This window comes from Gopherus flavomarginatus, chromosome 3 (genome assembly GCF_025201925.1).
Source record: "Gopherus flavomarginatus isolate rGopFla2 chromosome 3, rGopFla2.mat.asm, whole genome shotgun sequence".
NCBI classification, from domain to species: Eukaryota; Metazoa; Chordata; order Testudines; family Testudinidae; genus Gopherus; species Gopherus flavomarginatus.
In genome coordinates, this window is record NC_066619.1 from 36,919,608 (window position 1) to 36,934,972 (window position 15,365).

Below are 15,365 nucleotides of genomic sequence, written 5' to 3' on the forward strand. Positions count from 1 at the left end.
ATTGTGTGTGATTGAGAAGTGAGCAGTGAAGTGATAGAAAATATGTTGTTCTCTAATGAGGAATAACTAAACAGGATGGGAGGAGACGATTGCTTCCTTCACTTTCTATCTTATTCTTTTCAGAGCAAGATCCTTATTGAAGAAAAGCAACAAGAAGAAAAATAGATGGAAACAAAATTAAAAGGGGTTTATATGGCAGAGTGAATTATAGTAGAACCTCAGAGTTACGAACACTCTGGAATGGTAACTGTAACTGAACAAAATGTTGTGGTTGTTTTTTCAAAAGTTTACAACTGAACATTGACTTAATACTGCTTTGAAAGTTTACTGTGCAGAAGAAAAATGTTGCTTTCACTTTATGTTTTAGTAGTTTGCGTTTAGCACAGTACTGTACTATATTTGCTTTGTTTATTTTTATTTCTGCTTCTGATTGTGTATTTTTGGTTCCAAATGAGGTGTGTGGTTGACTGGTCAGTTCGTATCAATGGTGTTTGTAATTCTGAGGTTCTACTGTAGTGCATTGTCTTTCACCGCAAATTCTGCTGATGGATGAAATGAAAATGAATTTGTCCCCATTTGCTCACATTACAAAACTACTGTACAATGGGCAGTCTCCCCTTAAGGGCTACATTCTTCCCTTCACTAATGCAAGCTGAGGAGAATACAGACCATCAGAATCCACTGGGAGCGGGCTGAGAGGGGAGAAATGCCAGGGTATGTCTACACTACGGGATTATTCCGATTTTACATAAACCGGTTTTGTAAAACAGATTGTATAAAGCCGAGTGCATGCGGCCACACTAAGCACATTAATTCGGCGGAGTGCTTCTATGTACCGAGGCTAGCATCGATTTCCGGAGCGTTGCACTGTGGGTAGTTATCCCGTAGCTATCCCATAGTTCCCACAGTCCCCCCCGCCCACTGGAATTCTGGGTTGAGATCCCAATGCATGATTGTGCAAAAACAGTGTCGCGGGTGATTCTGGGTAAATGTCGTCACTCATTCCTTCCTCCGTGAAAGCAACGGCAGACAATCATTTCGCGCCCTTTTCCCCTGGATTGCCCTGGCAGACGCCATAGCATGGCAACCATGGAGCCTGTTTTGCCTTTTGTCACTGTCACCATATGTCTACTGGATGAGGCTGACAGAGGCAGTACTGCAGTGCTACACAGCAGCATTCATTTGCCATTGCAAGGTAGCAGAGATGGTTACCAGTTGTTCTGTACCGTCTGCTGTGCCATTGTAAATTGTCAATGAGATGACGGTTATTAGTCGTTCTGTACCGTCTGCTGCTGTCATGGGTGCTCCTGGCTGGCCCTAGCTGAGGTCGGCCGGGGGCGCAAAGACAAAAACGGGAATGACTAACCGAGTCAATCTCTCCTTTATGGTTTATCTAAAAATAGAGTCAGTCCTGCCTAGAATATGGGGCAAGTGTACTAGAGAACCAGAGAGCACAGCCACTCCGTGTCAGATCCCGCAGAAATGATGAGCTGCATGCCATTCACAGGGGGTGCCCCTGCGACAACCCCACCCGTTGATTCCCATCTCCCCCAACCTTTCTGGGCTACCGTGGCAGTGTCCCCCATTCATGTGATGAAGTAATAAAGAATGCAGGAGTAAGAAACACTGACTTTTTAGTGAGATAAAATGAGGGGGAGGCAGCCTCCAGCTGCTATGATAGTCCAGGCAGGACATTAAATGGTGGAGGGGAGAGGAGCCCAGCCTCCCGCTGCTATGATAGTCCAGGCAATACAGAATCTTTTCTTTAGACATGAAGGGGGGGGGGGGGGCTGATGGAACTCAGCCCCCAGTTGCTATAGGAAGACGAGTACCAGCCATTCTATGCCATCTACCGGGAATGACCGGGAGTCATTCCTATTTTTACCCAGGCGCCCCGGCCGACCTCACCTGAGGCCAGCCAGGAGCACTGATAGGGTGATGATGACAATGGATAGCAGTCATATTGTACCATCTGCCACCGGGGAGGGGAGAGGATGCTGCTATTCATTGCTGCAGCACCGCGTCTACCAGCAGCATGCAGTAGACATAGGGTGACATATAAAAAAGTCAAGAAACGATTTTTTTCCCTTTTCTTTCACGGGGTGAGAGGGGGGGTAAATTGATGACATATACCCTGAAACACCCCGGACAATGTGTTTGACCCTACAGGCATTGGTAACTCAGCCAAGAATGCAAATGCTTTTCGGAGACTGCGGGGACTGTGGGATAGCTAGAATCCTCAGTACCCCCTCCCTCCCTCCATGAGCATCCATTTGATTTTTCAGCTTTCCATTATGCTTGTCACACAGCACTGTGCTGTGGACTCTGTATCATAGCCTGGAGATTTTTTCAAATGCTTTCTCATTTCATCTTCTGTAACGGAGCTGTGATAGAACAGATTTGTCTCCCCATACAGCGATCAGATCCAGTATCTCCCGTACGGCCCATGCTGGAGCTCTTTTTGGATTTGGGATTGCATCGCCACCCGTGCTGATCAGAGCTCCACGCTGGGCAAACAGGAAATGAAATTCAAAAGTTCGCGGGGCTTTTCCTGTTTACCTGGCCAGCGCATCCGAGTTCGGATTGCTGTCCAGAGCGGTCACAATGGTGCACTGTGGGATACCGCCTGGAGGCCAATACCGTCGATCTGCAGTCACACTAACCCTAATCCAATATGGTAATACAGAGTTCAGCGCTACTCCTCTCATTAGGGAGGAGTACAGAAACCGGTTTAAAGAGCCCTTTATGTTGATATAAAGGGCCTCGTAGTGTGGATGGGTGCAGGGTTAAATCGGTTTAACGCTGCTAAAATCGGTTTAAAGCGTAATGTAGACCAGGCCCCAGTTCCATGTCATGCTCTCTGCCTCCCTGGGCCCACATGGAAGCTCCTCTATTGCAGCTCTGTGGGGTTTGTTCTCCATGCATGGGTATTTGGAACCAGAGCAGGGAGGAATGGAGCCAGGGATCAGCTGCTTGCCATAGCAATGCTCCCTGCAAAACTCAGCAGGAATTCTGAATGTGCAGGATTGTATTTTTAATTACTGTCATACATGTCCCATGATTATTAAATCCAGGATGACTAATGAACAAATTTCAACCCCTCACACCCATAGGGGCAGCTGCATGGCAGGGGAGGATTTGCCCTGGGAAAAGACTTTAGTACTACTGTTCTGCCAAAGAAGGGTAACTTTAAATACTGGCTGGAATACCACTGAGGCTCCAGTGGTGGACTGTTTGAGTTTCTTAGTCCACACTCTCTCCAAGGCTGTCACTTTTGGTTGTCTTTGAGCTTGGTGGTTTCCAGTAACTAGGCTACGCTGGCTTGTGATGATGGCAGACCCAGATCACTACTGCCAACTCCAAATGTTCACAGCTCAAGTCAAGCGCACTCCCCACCCCTCCTTCCCATGAGATTGGGTTAAAATAATCAGATTTTTAACAAAATAACACTTTGAGGTCTCTGTGTTTGCCCACTGGTTATAGAATAAAAGCAAAACCCTGTACTGCTAGCCACAGTCTGTTTTCTCTTTAAGTCACTCATCGCTAATAGGTCTATCGCTGCAGAGGTGCATTGTAACTAAATTCCACTATCGTGGAGAACTAAAGATTGCTCTCAAATTTCACACTGTGCCTGAATCACAGAGTAACAACGATCTGCGTTCTCCTCCACAGCCAGCGCAATACCCAGCACAGCCTCGTACCTGGGCCGCTCCTGCTCGGCAGTCCCCAGGTTTTATAACACCAGAGACAGCGGTGTCACGAGGGATACTATTAATTAGGATTAATTAACTCTCCTTGTTGCGCCCCACGGGGGTGAGCCCCGGTCGGGGACTCCAGACTCACAGATCAGAGGCAGGCGGCGCGCGCTGGGGATTCCGATTCAGCTGCTCTCAGAACGTTCGGGATTGTTCCGGGTGACGTCACAGCACGGGGGGCTCCCCGCTGGCTTAGCTGGCGCGGTGGGGGAGGGGCGGAGCAGACGGCGGGGGTTCCTTGAAACTCCTCCACGGCGTGGGCTGGCGCCTCTTGAAACTCCTCCCTATTTGCCTTGCGGGTGGCTGGCCTGCTGGGGCCTGTTCCGCGGCGTCGGCTGGCTCTCGCGAGGTTTGGGCGCAGAGCATTGCGGCTCGGAGCGGCGCCATTTTGGGAGCGAGGCGAGTTGTGTGAGTGTGTGTGGAGAAGCGGCAAAAGGAGCTTTCAAATCTGGGACCCTCCGCTCCCTGCCTGCCGCCGCCGGGACCAGCCAGCCGGGTACGGCCTGGGGCAGGCCCGAGGGGCTGCGGAGGGGGACGGAGGCCGGCTCTAGGCTCCGCTCGCGGCGGGGGCAGGGAGCTCCGTGGAGGGGAATCCCCGTTGTGGAGGGGGCTAGTGGCCTCCATGCGGTGGCGGGCAGGGGTCCGGGCCTGGCGGCTCCGTGCGGGGAGGGGGAGCTGGGGCTGAGGGGCTGGTATGGGGTCGGGGAGCGGGGTTGTGTTGAGAGGTAACAAGCGCAGGACTGATCCCCTTGCAGCCTGGTGGGGGGCTCCCGAGTGGGAGCCGGTCCCACGGGGGGCTTCCTAGCACGGGAAGCTTCTCTCCTGCCGCCCCTTCGGGCGCCTCGTTGGTGGTCTATCTCCCCACGCCTGGGCAGCCGCGGCGCTTGTGGCCTCTGGGTTTGAACACGGGGCTTTGCCGGGGGGGGCAGGGGGGCTGGCTGAGCCGGCAAGTGCTTGGCTGAGGGGCAGCAATAGACCCCGCGTGAGGATTTTAAACATCTCGACAAATCCAGCGTGCGACGCCTCGAGGCGAATCCCTCTGGGAAAGTGTCTCCTTGCCACTATGCGTGTGTCTCTGTGGGGTGGTGGCGGCAGTAAATACGCTTCCACTGTTTCCTTAAAAACAAACGCATTCAATTCAAAGCTCTCACGTTGGTGTGTGAGCTCATCCCGACTGCAGCCTGTGCGCTCTACTCCTGTTTGTTTCTCTTCCCTAGTGGGAGGGCTGGAGGGATTTCCCAGGTAGCTCTCTAATGTCGGGAGGGTTTGTTTGTTTTTCGTTTGGCATTTTTAACCTAAGATCAGCAGCTTCCTCTTTTGGTGTAACCTCCTTTTTTTTTTTTTAATGAAAAGGACAAATCTGTGTGCCTTCTTGGTTGGTTTCTCTTACGAGGGGGAGCAAACGTCTGTTTGTATTAGGGCAAGAAGAAAGTTCAGCGTGCACAGCATATTTATTGATTGTGCTGTGTTCACTAGGAAATGTCTGCTTCTTCCTTGTACCTCTTTTCTCTGTCATGTGAATTAAGGTTAAATTGACACTTAGGAACACTGCATTTTTTTAAAAGATGTGAGATTAGTTTTATAGGCAAATACAGTATATAATTAAACTTTCAGAAGGGAAAACTGATTGGTGTTTTTTTTTTTTTCCTCCCTCCTGCAGGCATTTTGGATTATAAAGGCTATCCTGGATATTTAGAGCCTTTCCCTTCAGTTTGTTGTGGAGGGGGAGGAAGGTGGACATTGACCTGCAGCCTTTGTTTCAGTTGAAGAGAGGGAAAAAAATAACTGGATATCGACCTGGAATTATGATTTATTCAGTCAAGTCCTCATCAACAGGCTTCTGAAACCATCAGAAGACATCTAAGAAGTACATTGAAAGCTTGTGAAGTCTTGAATTTCTCTACTCAAAAGTACGAGACACCTCATCTGTGGACACTTGTCCACGTGGAGTGGATAATTGGTTAAATTTATTAAGCTCAGCATAGTTCTGCTGTCAAAATTAAAGGTTTTTTCTTCCAATTAAAAAAATTCAGGCACTGGCTAAGATACATTTGAGTCATATGCATAACTAGTTTTGTCAACTGGTTTTAGATTGCATTAAATGTAATCCTTGGTTCTGTTTAAACACGGCTGAAGAGTTTCATGGCAGATATTTTTACCATTATTTTATTTTTTAAATATTCTGACAGCCTTTTTCGTTTGCAGTGAAATCTATTTTCTAAATGAAGAGACTAATAGAACTTGGTTTTTCCTTTTCCTTTTTTCTTTTATATTTTATTTGAGTATTTTTGTATAATGTTGTGAACAGTCAATATGGCGGTATCCAGATAGCCATTATTTGCAGATGCCTCTGTGAGCTGAAGCTTAGAAATGTTCTTCAGTTCAGATGTGAAATTTGGCTTTTCAGTTTTACTCTTGGTGTCATAAAAGGTATATTTATTTCATCAGGAGCCGATGCTCTTTATAGTGAGATGTACATGGAATAGTAAAGAGAAGAGGCTGCAAAAAGATAGAACAAGCTTCTTAAATCAGACTTGAGAAATTTTGGAAATAGATTTGTGAAGGCTGTAAACGAGAAGGATGGGTAGCTGATTTCTAAGAGTTGAACTCTCAAATAGCTACTGATGTAATATCTTCAAGGACTCGGGCTATTATTTCAAGGAAAACAAACTGGAAAATACAAATTACACTGAACTAACACCTTGTACAGTCGTCTTGGATTTTGTAAGTATTGTACTGTGCATGAATCAATACACATTTGAATAAACTATCCCCTCAGTAGAGACACAAAAAATGACCCACACGCAATAAATGTTAAACTGTTTTTGAAAGCCTTCAGATGAGCTCACAGTCCAGTTTTCACTTGCTAGTTACTAAACACTGCAAGGTTTGTAAATATTAGAAACTGTTGCAAGAAGAAATAAGATTTTCTCCAGATAATGCTATGTGACTTTGAGGATTTGCTTTAATTTTTAAGTATTCTGTGTCTTTTTGTTTACATTGTATCCTGAACATCAAGAAGTTTTTAATACCTTTGATTAAGTTGATTGAGCAGCATACAGATGGGGGAAAAAAATTAAATTCTCAATACACATACTGCAGCATTAGAAACTTTTCATAAGGTTACTTGAAGTGATAGAAGCTTAAGATCTTGCACAATTTTGCACTATGTAGCTAAATTGATTTCCTGCAGTTTGTGTTAAGAATTAAGAGTGGAGACAGTAGTTCCTGTCCACGCTCAGGTTTTGATAAAACATCTGTTTAAGCAGCCTGACCTTTTTGGGTTGTATTCAGAGAAATATGATGGATTTTAACCCTCTGTCTAGTTCCTGAAAGCTCCCTTGCTTTTTCTGATTCATTAGATACCAACACGCTGCTTAATTCAATTTCACATCTTTACTGTTAAATTTATTGCTGTTGCTCTTTTTCACTGGAAACATGGGGTAGCTTTATTACAAGAAACAGTTTTCCTATTAATTGTAAATACATTTACTGCAATATTTTGAATTAATTTCTCTGCAGGTTTGCTTTCAACAGATCCACTACTGCCTCAAGAAGAAATTAAGATGGACAGAACAACCTAGTTGAAAAGTCAGTGGTAATTTTATTCAGCTTTAATCTGGTATTTTATACATAAAGATCATGTTGACATAGGTTTAAATAAAGTACTATTTGTAGTGTGGCACCTTTACTGAAGTGACCATATTTTCATAATTTTCTATTTAAGCTTGAGGGCTCTAAAATTGGATCTGGGGCAGTGTCTTGAAGGGAAGCCTGGTGTATAAGCAAGTTTAAATGAATGTGAAGCTGTGCCTAGATGACTGTATTGGAGTTGCTTTTCTATATGCTGATATTTTGACCAGGAATGAAAGATGTTGTTTTAAATAGACCTACTTCATAGGGCCTGTGTTCAGGTTCCTCCTCAGTGCTGGAGGAGCTTTATACTGAATAGAGTGAGGAATTTTTATTCTGAAGTGCCATCTTATTTGGCTTCTACTGAATCAAAATCTGCTGTGTTCACTATCATTAAAGGGTTACCAGGATATAGTCATTGTTCTGGGGTAGTTTCAGGTGTTCTACCTACTCCCAAATCCCATAGCCAAATTTTGTGTTTGATTTTTTTTTAGACTAATTCTCCTATTTTTTTTCTCAAGTGTTTCTTTCCTCCTTTGCTTTATCCATGCAATCGTGAGAAAATGATTAAAGGTCTGATCCTGTAATAAGCTCTGCATGGGCGGATCCCTGTGCCTGTGAGGAACCCCATTGAAGTTAGTTGGGCTCTACACTGACTCATGGCTCTTATAGTGGAGTTCATTGAGTGACCAGGGACAATTGATTATACAGGATAATTTGTGAGATGGGCTATAAATAAAGTACTATAAAATTATAAAGTACGCAAACTAAAACACACAAATTCTTTTCTTAAATCTTTCAATTCTAATGATACATTACTATATTGCTTCAAGTAGGTTAAAAAAATTAATCCATAAGTGATGCTGGTGTTTCCTTAAATTACCTATCTATAGGTTCCATACTACACCTCTACCCTGATATAATGCTGTCCTTGGGAGCCCAAAAATCTTACTGTGTTATGGGTGAAACCACGTTATATCAAACTTTCTTTGATCTGCTGGAGTGCACAGCCCTACCCCCCGGAGTGCTGCTTTACTGTGTTGTATCCAAATTCATGTTATATTAGGCCACATTATATTGAGGTAGAGGTGTACTGCCCACCAGTGTAGTATCAGAGGGTACGGCTGCACTTGAAATTTCAAAGCACTGCTGTGAGTGTGGTCGGAGCGCCAGCGCTGGGAGAGAGCTCTCCCAGCGCTGCACGTACTCCACATCCTCTACGGGTGTAGCTTGCAGCGCTGGGAGCCATGCTCCCAGCGCTGCGGCACTGATTACACTGAGGCTTTACAGCACTGTATCTTGCAGCGCTCGGGGGGTGTTTTTTCACACCCTTGAGCGTGAAAGTTGCAGCGCTGTAAAGTGCCAGTGTAGCCAAGGCCTAAGTGTCTTCCATTTAAAACTCATAGTAATAGGAAAGTCCCTAATGCTTTTCAAGCTACTGATTTCCAGTGTTACTACAATTTGTTCTTGATCAGGTTTTCTCATTGAAATCAAGCCCTTTTCAACCCTGGGACATTCATTCTGTGGAGTGATTTCCCTTTCTCTGGATGGTTCTACCCTAGTATATAGAAGGGTGTCCTTCACTCTTAGTAAATTGACTTCATTCTTTACACTTTCCTAGTAGCTGACAGTGGGAGAGCTTTTCTTTTCACTACTGTCCCCTAACTTAGGATCCCAGGATGATCTCACTTGAGAGCTAAGTATCCTGCTTTGCATGCATATGTATTGGACATAGTATGAAGCTCTCCTGTACTTGTTACTGTATCTCTTGTGGGACATGGCACCTTGACCAAAATTCATACTGGTATGTAGGACCTACTAAGGAAAAAACTGCCACCGTGCTGCTCCACTACAGTACCTCTTCTATATGGATATTTAAAAATTTTTGATAGCACTTACTAGGCTGCAGCACTTTGCAGATAGGTATGAAGATGAGGTCCCTGCCCTAAAGAACTTATGGTATAACATTTGGCTTAAACACATTCATAGTACTGGTATAACTGTCAGGGCTGTAGGATTTTTATCAATATAGTTATCCTGGTACAACCCCAGGGCAGTGGTTCTCAAACTTTTTTTTCCCTACAGACCACTTGAAAATTGCTGAGGGTCTCGGCAGACCACTTAATGATCTTTTCAAATGTTGTTTGTACATTAGCTAACTATTGTAAAGCGCTTTTGGATAAAAGCGCTATATAAAAACAAACTTAATAATAAACACTTTTTTGTTCTACAAATAAAAGCACAAAACTCGTATTTTAATAGCACTAGTCTTACCTTTCTAATGCAATGGATGTGTCCTCTCTCCCCTATCTTTCCCAGTCCCAGCTCAAGGGCTGCCATGGCACGGGTCTCTTCCTCTCTTCCCAACTGCAGCAGCCCCAGGGCTGGAGTTAGGAGGAGGAGGAGGGTCTCTCCCTCGCCACAGCAGCTACAGAGATGACGCTGGGAAGGAGATCCGTCTCTCCCTGGCAGCTGCAGCCCTGGAGCTGGGGAAAGTTGCCTCTTTCTCTGGCTGCCGCAGCCATGCACATTCCAAATTACTCCATTCCTTCTTTTCACCCCACGGCCCCCTTCCATCTTCCCTCTATTCCCTCTTCTCCGCCCCCCAGGCCACCACCTCATCTTACATGTGCATCTTCTCCAGGATCCAGGCACCTAATTAGTGGAGCCATGCCTGCACAGCTTAACTAATTAGGTAGGTGGCCCTTCATTCTCTTGTGTGCAGGCGCACACCTTAGAGGGAACTATCCATGGACCACCTGAAGGTCCACAGACCACAGTTTGAGAACCTCTGCCCTAAGGCATGGAGTCGTATTGCTGTTAAGGAGTCTTATACTGGTACAACTTATTTCCCTTGCAGTATGCAAATAAGCTATACATATATAAGCTTTTATCGTTAGACATGGCCTAAAGAGGCAACATGCAAACACAATAATGGGATGTAGTGAATATGGTGATATGGGGAGGTTGAGCAGATGTCCTGCTTCGCGATTTGTTTGGATTTTCATCTATTTTTAAGATTTTGCAATACTATCTGTCACTGTAATGAGTTTCTTCCATGTAAAATAAATATGAATAGAACAGATTGGCAATAGATAAATCCCTCATGGACTTCTGGAGTTTGCTATTTTTGTTTTGTTTAATTTTTAGTAATCTGAGTTAATGCTCTTCTGTGAGGAGGATTAGTTGCGATAGGCCTCTTTGTATTGAGCACTAAGGTTATAAAATGGTACAGCAGTACTATACTGTAACAAAATACTGTAGTTTATAGTAATGCTTTGCTGTTAGTCTGTCTTGACATTGTGACATCAGTGACTGTTATACAGTGAGGTGCCTGAATTGGTATGGTGCTACAGGCCCTTTGTTTCTTTTTCATAATACACATGGACAGCTCCACAGTTGGCTGCCTTCCCATACTGAGGAGGTTGTATGCAGGCTGACTGCTGCATTCGTGGCAGTTCTCTACTGCCTTCAGTATCCAATATATACTCTACTCCTTTTTCAATTACTTTATATTGTCACTGTTCGTAAACAAATAGGAGCTATTATATTTTTAACACAGCTTAGATGAACCTTGGAAACTAGACATTCAGCAACTGAAGCATTTAGTGCAATAAGTGTGTTGACCCTCCTGCATAGGGAAGTAGATCAGGATTTAATTAGCTTCTATCTGCAAGGTGCTGCAGGTGCAAAACTGACTAGTGTCTCTCAATTTCTCTTTAAGTACTTTTTGTATGCTTAAAATGTTGCAGCAAAGGATTAAACAGCAAAAATCAAGAAAACAGGAGAATACAAAAGGGGAGAAATGAGGAAATGTGTGGATGGATGGATGGAATTCCATAGGATACAGAAAAGTTTGTGAAATATGATAGTAATAGTCTTAACACTAGTGCCCCACAAACTTCGTAGCAGTGACAGATTCTTAAGCCGTTGTATAGGGTTCAAAAAAGAACTAGTTAAGTTCATGGAGGATAGGTCCATCAGTGGCTATTAGCCAGGATGTTTGCCAGAAGCTGGGAATGAGCGACAGGGAAAGGATCACTTGATTACCTGTTCTGTTCATTCCCTCTGGGGCACCTGGCATTGGCCATTGTCAGAAGACAGGATACTGAACTAGATAGACCTTTGGTCTGACCCAGTATGGCCATTCATATGTAGGGATTCAGGACTCTTCTGTTTAGTCATCCTGATGTCATGTTCTTAAGGTCTGTGTAGAAATGCAGAAGTATTTTTGCTAAATGACCCTGAAGTTTGGTCAGGTATGTCCAGTTAGCTACAGAGTAAGGCGTTCTCTGTACTAGAGAAATGCATTGGTTTAACTAAATAGATTTTAAAAACAGTTGGCTTAGTTCAGCTGATGCACTTCTTTGGTATGTACATGGTTTGAATATGAGAGGGGGTGAAAGTGTTTCTCTCAGGTAAATGGTATAAAGGACAGGGATAAAGAGGCCCTTCTCCCTCACTCCAAAAAGCCCCAACTTCCTCAGAGCAGCCAGTGTTGATAGAGGTTAGGCTGATTTTATAGTTTTATGTATAAACTTGCCAAATCCCAGGAAGTGAGTGAGTTTAGAATATGTACAGTGTCTGTGTGCACACTCTACTTGGAGCAGAGGGGGAATTCCACCTGCATATACGTTTCCATTGTTGGTTATGAGAGACATCAAAGTTTACATGTCTGTTATCAAAGTGTATTTAGGGAGCCAAACCATATTACCATTTAAAAAAAAAACAAAACCCATGCACGTCAGAAAGTGTCTGATAAATAACTTAACAGTTTTTCCTCCACATTTTTTTAACTAGTTCTTTCCCAATAAACTCCTATATTTTTCTCTTGCTGTTGGTCCTCAGGTGACATTTGTCCTCATGGCTTTCTAAAGGTGACTTGAAAAGGGAGGGAGAGAAAATAAGTTTGTACCCTTTGTTGCTCATTTGTTATTTATAGAGAAGCATTGAAAGATTTTATTTTTTTTCTGCCAAAACCAAAATTGATTTTTTTTTTTACATTGAAAAATCAGGTCTTATCAATCATGGAAGACTTCGTGGCAGCTGGTGAGAATAGTGAAACTGACATCACAATTGGAGATGAACTAAATGCTGTGCAATTGAGAGGGGATGGGATTTTTTTTTGTCCATGTTAAAAGCTTTAAAGCTTTTGACATCTGTGGAAGTCATTGGAGGAAATAAATTTGTTTAAAGATTCCACTCTTTTTTCCTTCAGTTAAGATGTGAAATCTCAAAATCAGACTTGAATGCGTAATATTCTGTTACAACGCTCCCACCCCCTATACTTTCAGACGTTCTTTCTACATTAAAAGAAAACAAAAAGGCACAAACCCAACTTAAAAACAATCCTTTTTGGTTCACCTTTACATTCGATGAAGATGTACACTATCCCTATGAGATAGGAGTTGGTATAAGCAACTCTGTGGGGCATAGCCATCTTCAAAAATAAACAACTAGGGAAATCAGGGTGATTTGGACCAAAAACTTAGTTTTGGTAAATCCCTGTTTTTACAGAATCTTAAGATCAATAGAAATGACTCTGAATTTAAAATTTTTAGCAAAAATATTTTGTAGATCTACCTACTCCCTGCTGTATTTTACAAAGTGAAACTAACTAGTCTGTTTTAACTGTTGAAACTAAATAAATGGTAAAGAGTAAACAACATAACTTAAAATGACTTCAGTTGAGATAATACAAGGTGAAGACAAAAGGACATTTTTTCTTAGAAATATTTAGAAATGCATTATTGTGGAGGCACTCTGCTAATGACTACTAATGACTACAGCTGACTGGAGGATGAAAATTCCATTTTGCAAAAACTTTCATTCCACTTTGACTGAAAACCAAACACTTCAAATGTTTTTTACAACTGGAATTGTCAAACCTGTTTTTTCTGATCAAAACCTGAGCTTTTTGATTTGGGAAATAGGGCATGTATCTATAGCCTAGTGAGGGCCCTGGCCCGAGATGTGAGAGAGCCAGATTCAAGTCTCCACTCTACTTGATTCAGAACAAAGTCTTTGATCTCATCATATTAAAGCAGAGACCTGAACCTGAGTCTCCTGCATCCCATGCCAATACTGCTACTCTATAGAGGGTGAGGAAAGTCAGTCTTTTTCAACCTTACTGATGTAAACTTTGAACCAAATGTCTTCTCAAAGCTGAATCATTTTGAGGAAACAGCATATTTTCGTGAAAATTTATTTCAGCAGAAATGTTTCACACAGCTCTGGTAGCTATTCCATCGTTAGGTCTGCTTTCTGAAGTGGGCCTAATATGACACACACCCCTGCTTGTCTCTAAAAGTAGGTAGCCTTTTGGTGTGAAACATCACATTTTTAAACCCTTTGAAATTTTTATGCCGTTTGGTTTCTTTTCATAACTTAATGGGAAGGGTTTGAAATATGGCTGGCTGAAAATTTTCCTTGCAGTCCATTCTTTCAGTTGATAAAAGATCATATATCTACACAAAATTAGAGGAGAGGCATATTCTAGAACAGGGATCTCAAACTCAAATCACCACGAGGGCCACATGAGGACTAGTACGTTGGCCCGAGGGCTGCATCACTGACACCTTTTTATATAAAGGTACAAAAGGCCCCCCTACTCCCTCTCCACCCCTTCCATGAAACCTGGCCCTGCCTCTTCCCACCCCTTACCCAAATCCCCGCTCCTGCCACTCCTCTTCTCTGCCTCCTCCCCTGAGTGTGTGGCTCCCCGCTTCTCCCTCCTGGAAAGTGCTAAGCACTGCCAAACAGCTGTTTGGTGGCGGGAAGTGCCAGGAGGTAGGCAGAGGAGCTGGGATGCAGCACCCTGGGGAGAAGTAGGGGCAGGGAGTGAGGGGAGATTGGCGATCACAGGAAATAACTACGGGGGTGCGCGGGGAGCTTGGCGGGCCACAGCATGTAACTCTGCAGCCCATGGGCCACGTGTTTGAGACCCCTGTTCTAGAAGATAGAACTAGTGCAACATGTAGATTTTTTTAAATGGTTTTTGGTCATTTTTGGCAGTTATGTAATGAGCAAATATTTATGTACAAACAGTTAATGATAAACTTCTGCAGAAATTTTACTGGGTGTCCTGTGGTTGTGTAACAGGAGGTTTTTAAGTGCAGCTGTTGACATGTAGGCCTAGTCTACACTTAAATGTTAGGTTGCTATAGCTATGATGCTCAGGGGTATACATAGCTGGGTTGATGAAACTCCGAGTGGTAGCAGCTAGGAGTTCCTACAGTTACGTGAAAACTCCTTCTGTTGCTGTAGGAAGAATCTACACTATGGCACTGTAATGCTGGTAATGTAGACGTGGCAATAATGGTTAATGTATAGCAGCTGTTGGTTCAGAAAGTCTTCATTGGGAGTTGCACTTACATCCACCATTTACCCCATCTTTTTGCATTACCAAATCCTCACTTAAACATTCAAAAAACAAAAATCCAAAGAATTTAATATACAGAAATCTTTGTGAAACAGGTAGGAATGCCCTGTACTGTGTGCCTGAATCAAATCCACAAAAGCAAAAAAATGAAAAGTTAAGTTGTTCAACAGTACATAACCTCTTTTCTTTTACCTTCAGGCACATACCTTAGCATTACCACTACTACCGCATGCCACAGACCATGTAGTGCAAGCTTAGCTCTGCTCCCCAAAGGTCTCCAGCCTTCTTTCTCTCCCCTTTCCAAAGCTATTTCATCCCTGGACAGCTATGCCAAGCATTCACAACCGATAGTGTGAGGTGCTGGTAGATCGGTAAAGGGTTTTGAAGTGAGGGTAGTCTAAGGAGCAGAGTTAAGGTTTGGGTGCATGGCTGTTGTGTACTGTAGTTATTTTAGTAGCAAGATATGAGTCTGAGTAAATGAGAAGAGGATATATACTGTTTAAACTACCTAACTTTTCATTTCCTTGCTTTTGTTAGGTATATTGTGTGTAGAGCCCTAAGTGCTTCACAATAAAGATTTTTTTTGTGTGCACACA

The 15,365-nt window shown here is 43.4% G+C and overlaps 1 protein-coding gene across 3 annotated transcripts in view; it reads left to right on the forward strand.

Moving 5' to 3' along the window:
* Window positions 1-4,079: 4,079 nt before the first annotated feature.
* GPBP1 (GC-rich promoter binding protein 1) overlaps window positions 4,080-15,365 on the forward strand; it is a 65,109-nt gene continuing 53,823 nt past the window's right edge. The window contains exons 1-3 of one of the 3 annotated variants that reach the window (XM_050947043.1): window positions 4,080-4,163; window positions 5,416-6,479; window positions 7,278-7,346. The gene's annotated coding sequence lies outside the window, so the exon portion shown is untranslated. Of the gene's footprint in view, window positions 4,252-5,415; window positions 6,480-7,277; window positions 7,347-15,365 lie in introns of all 3 variants that reach the window. The other 2 variants (XM_050947042.1, XM_050947044.1) reach the window with 2 other exon arrangements.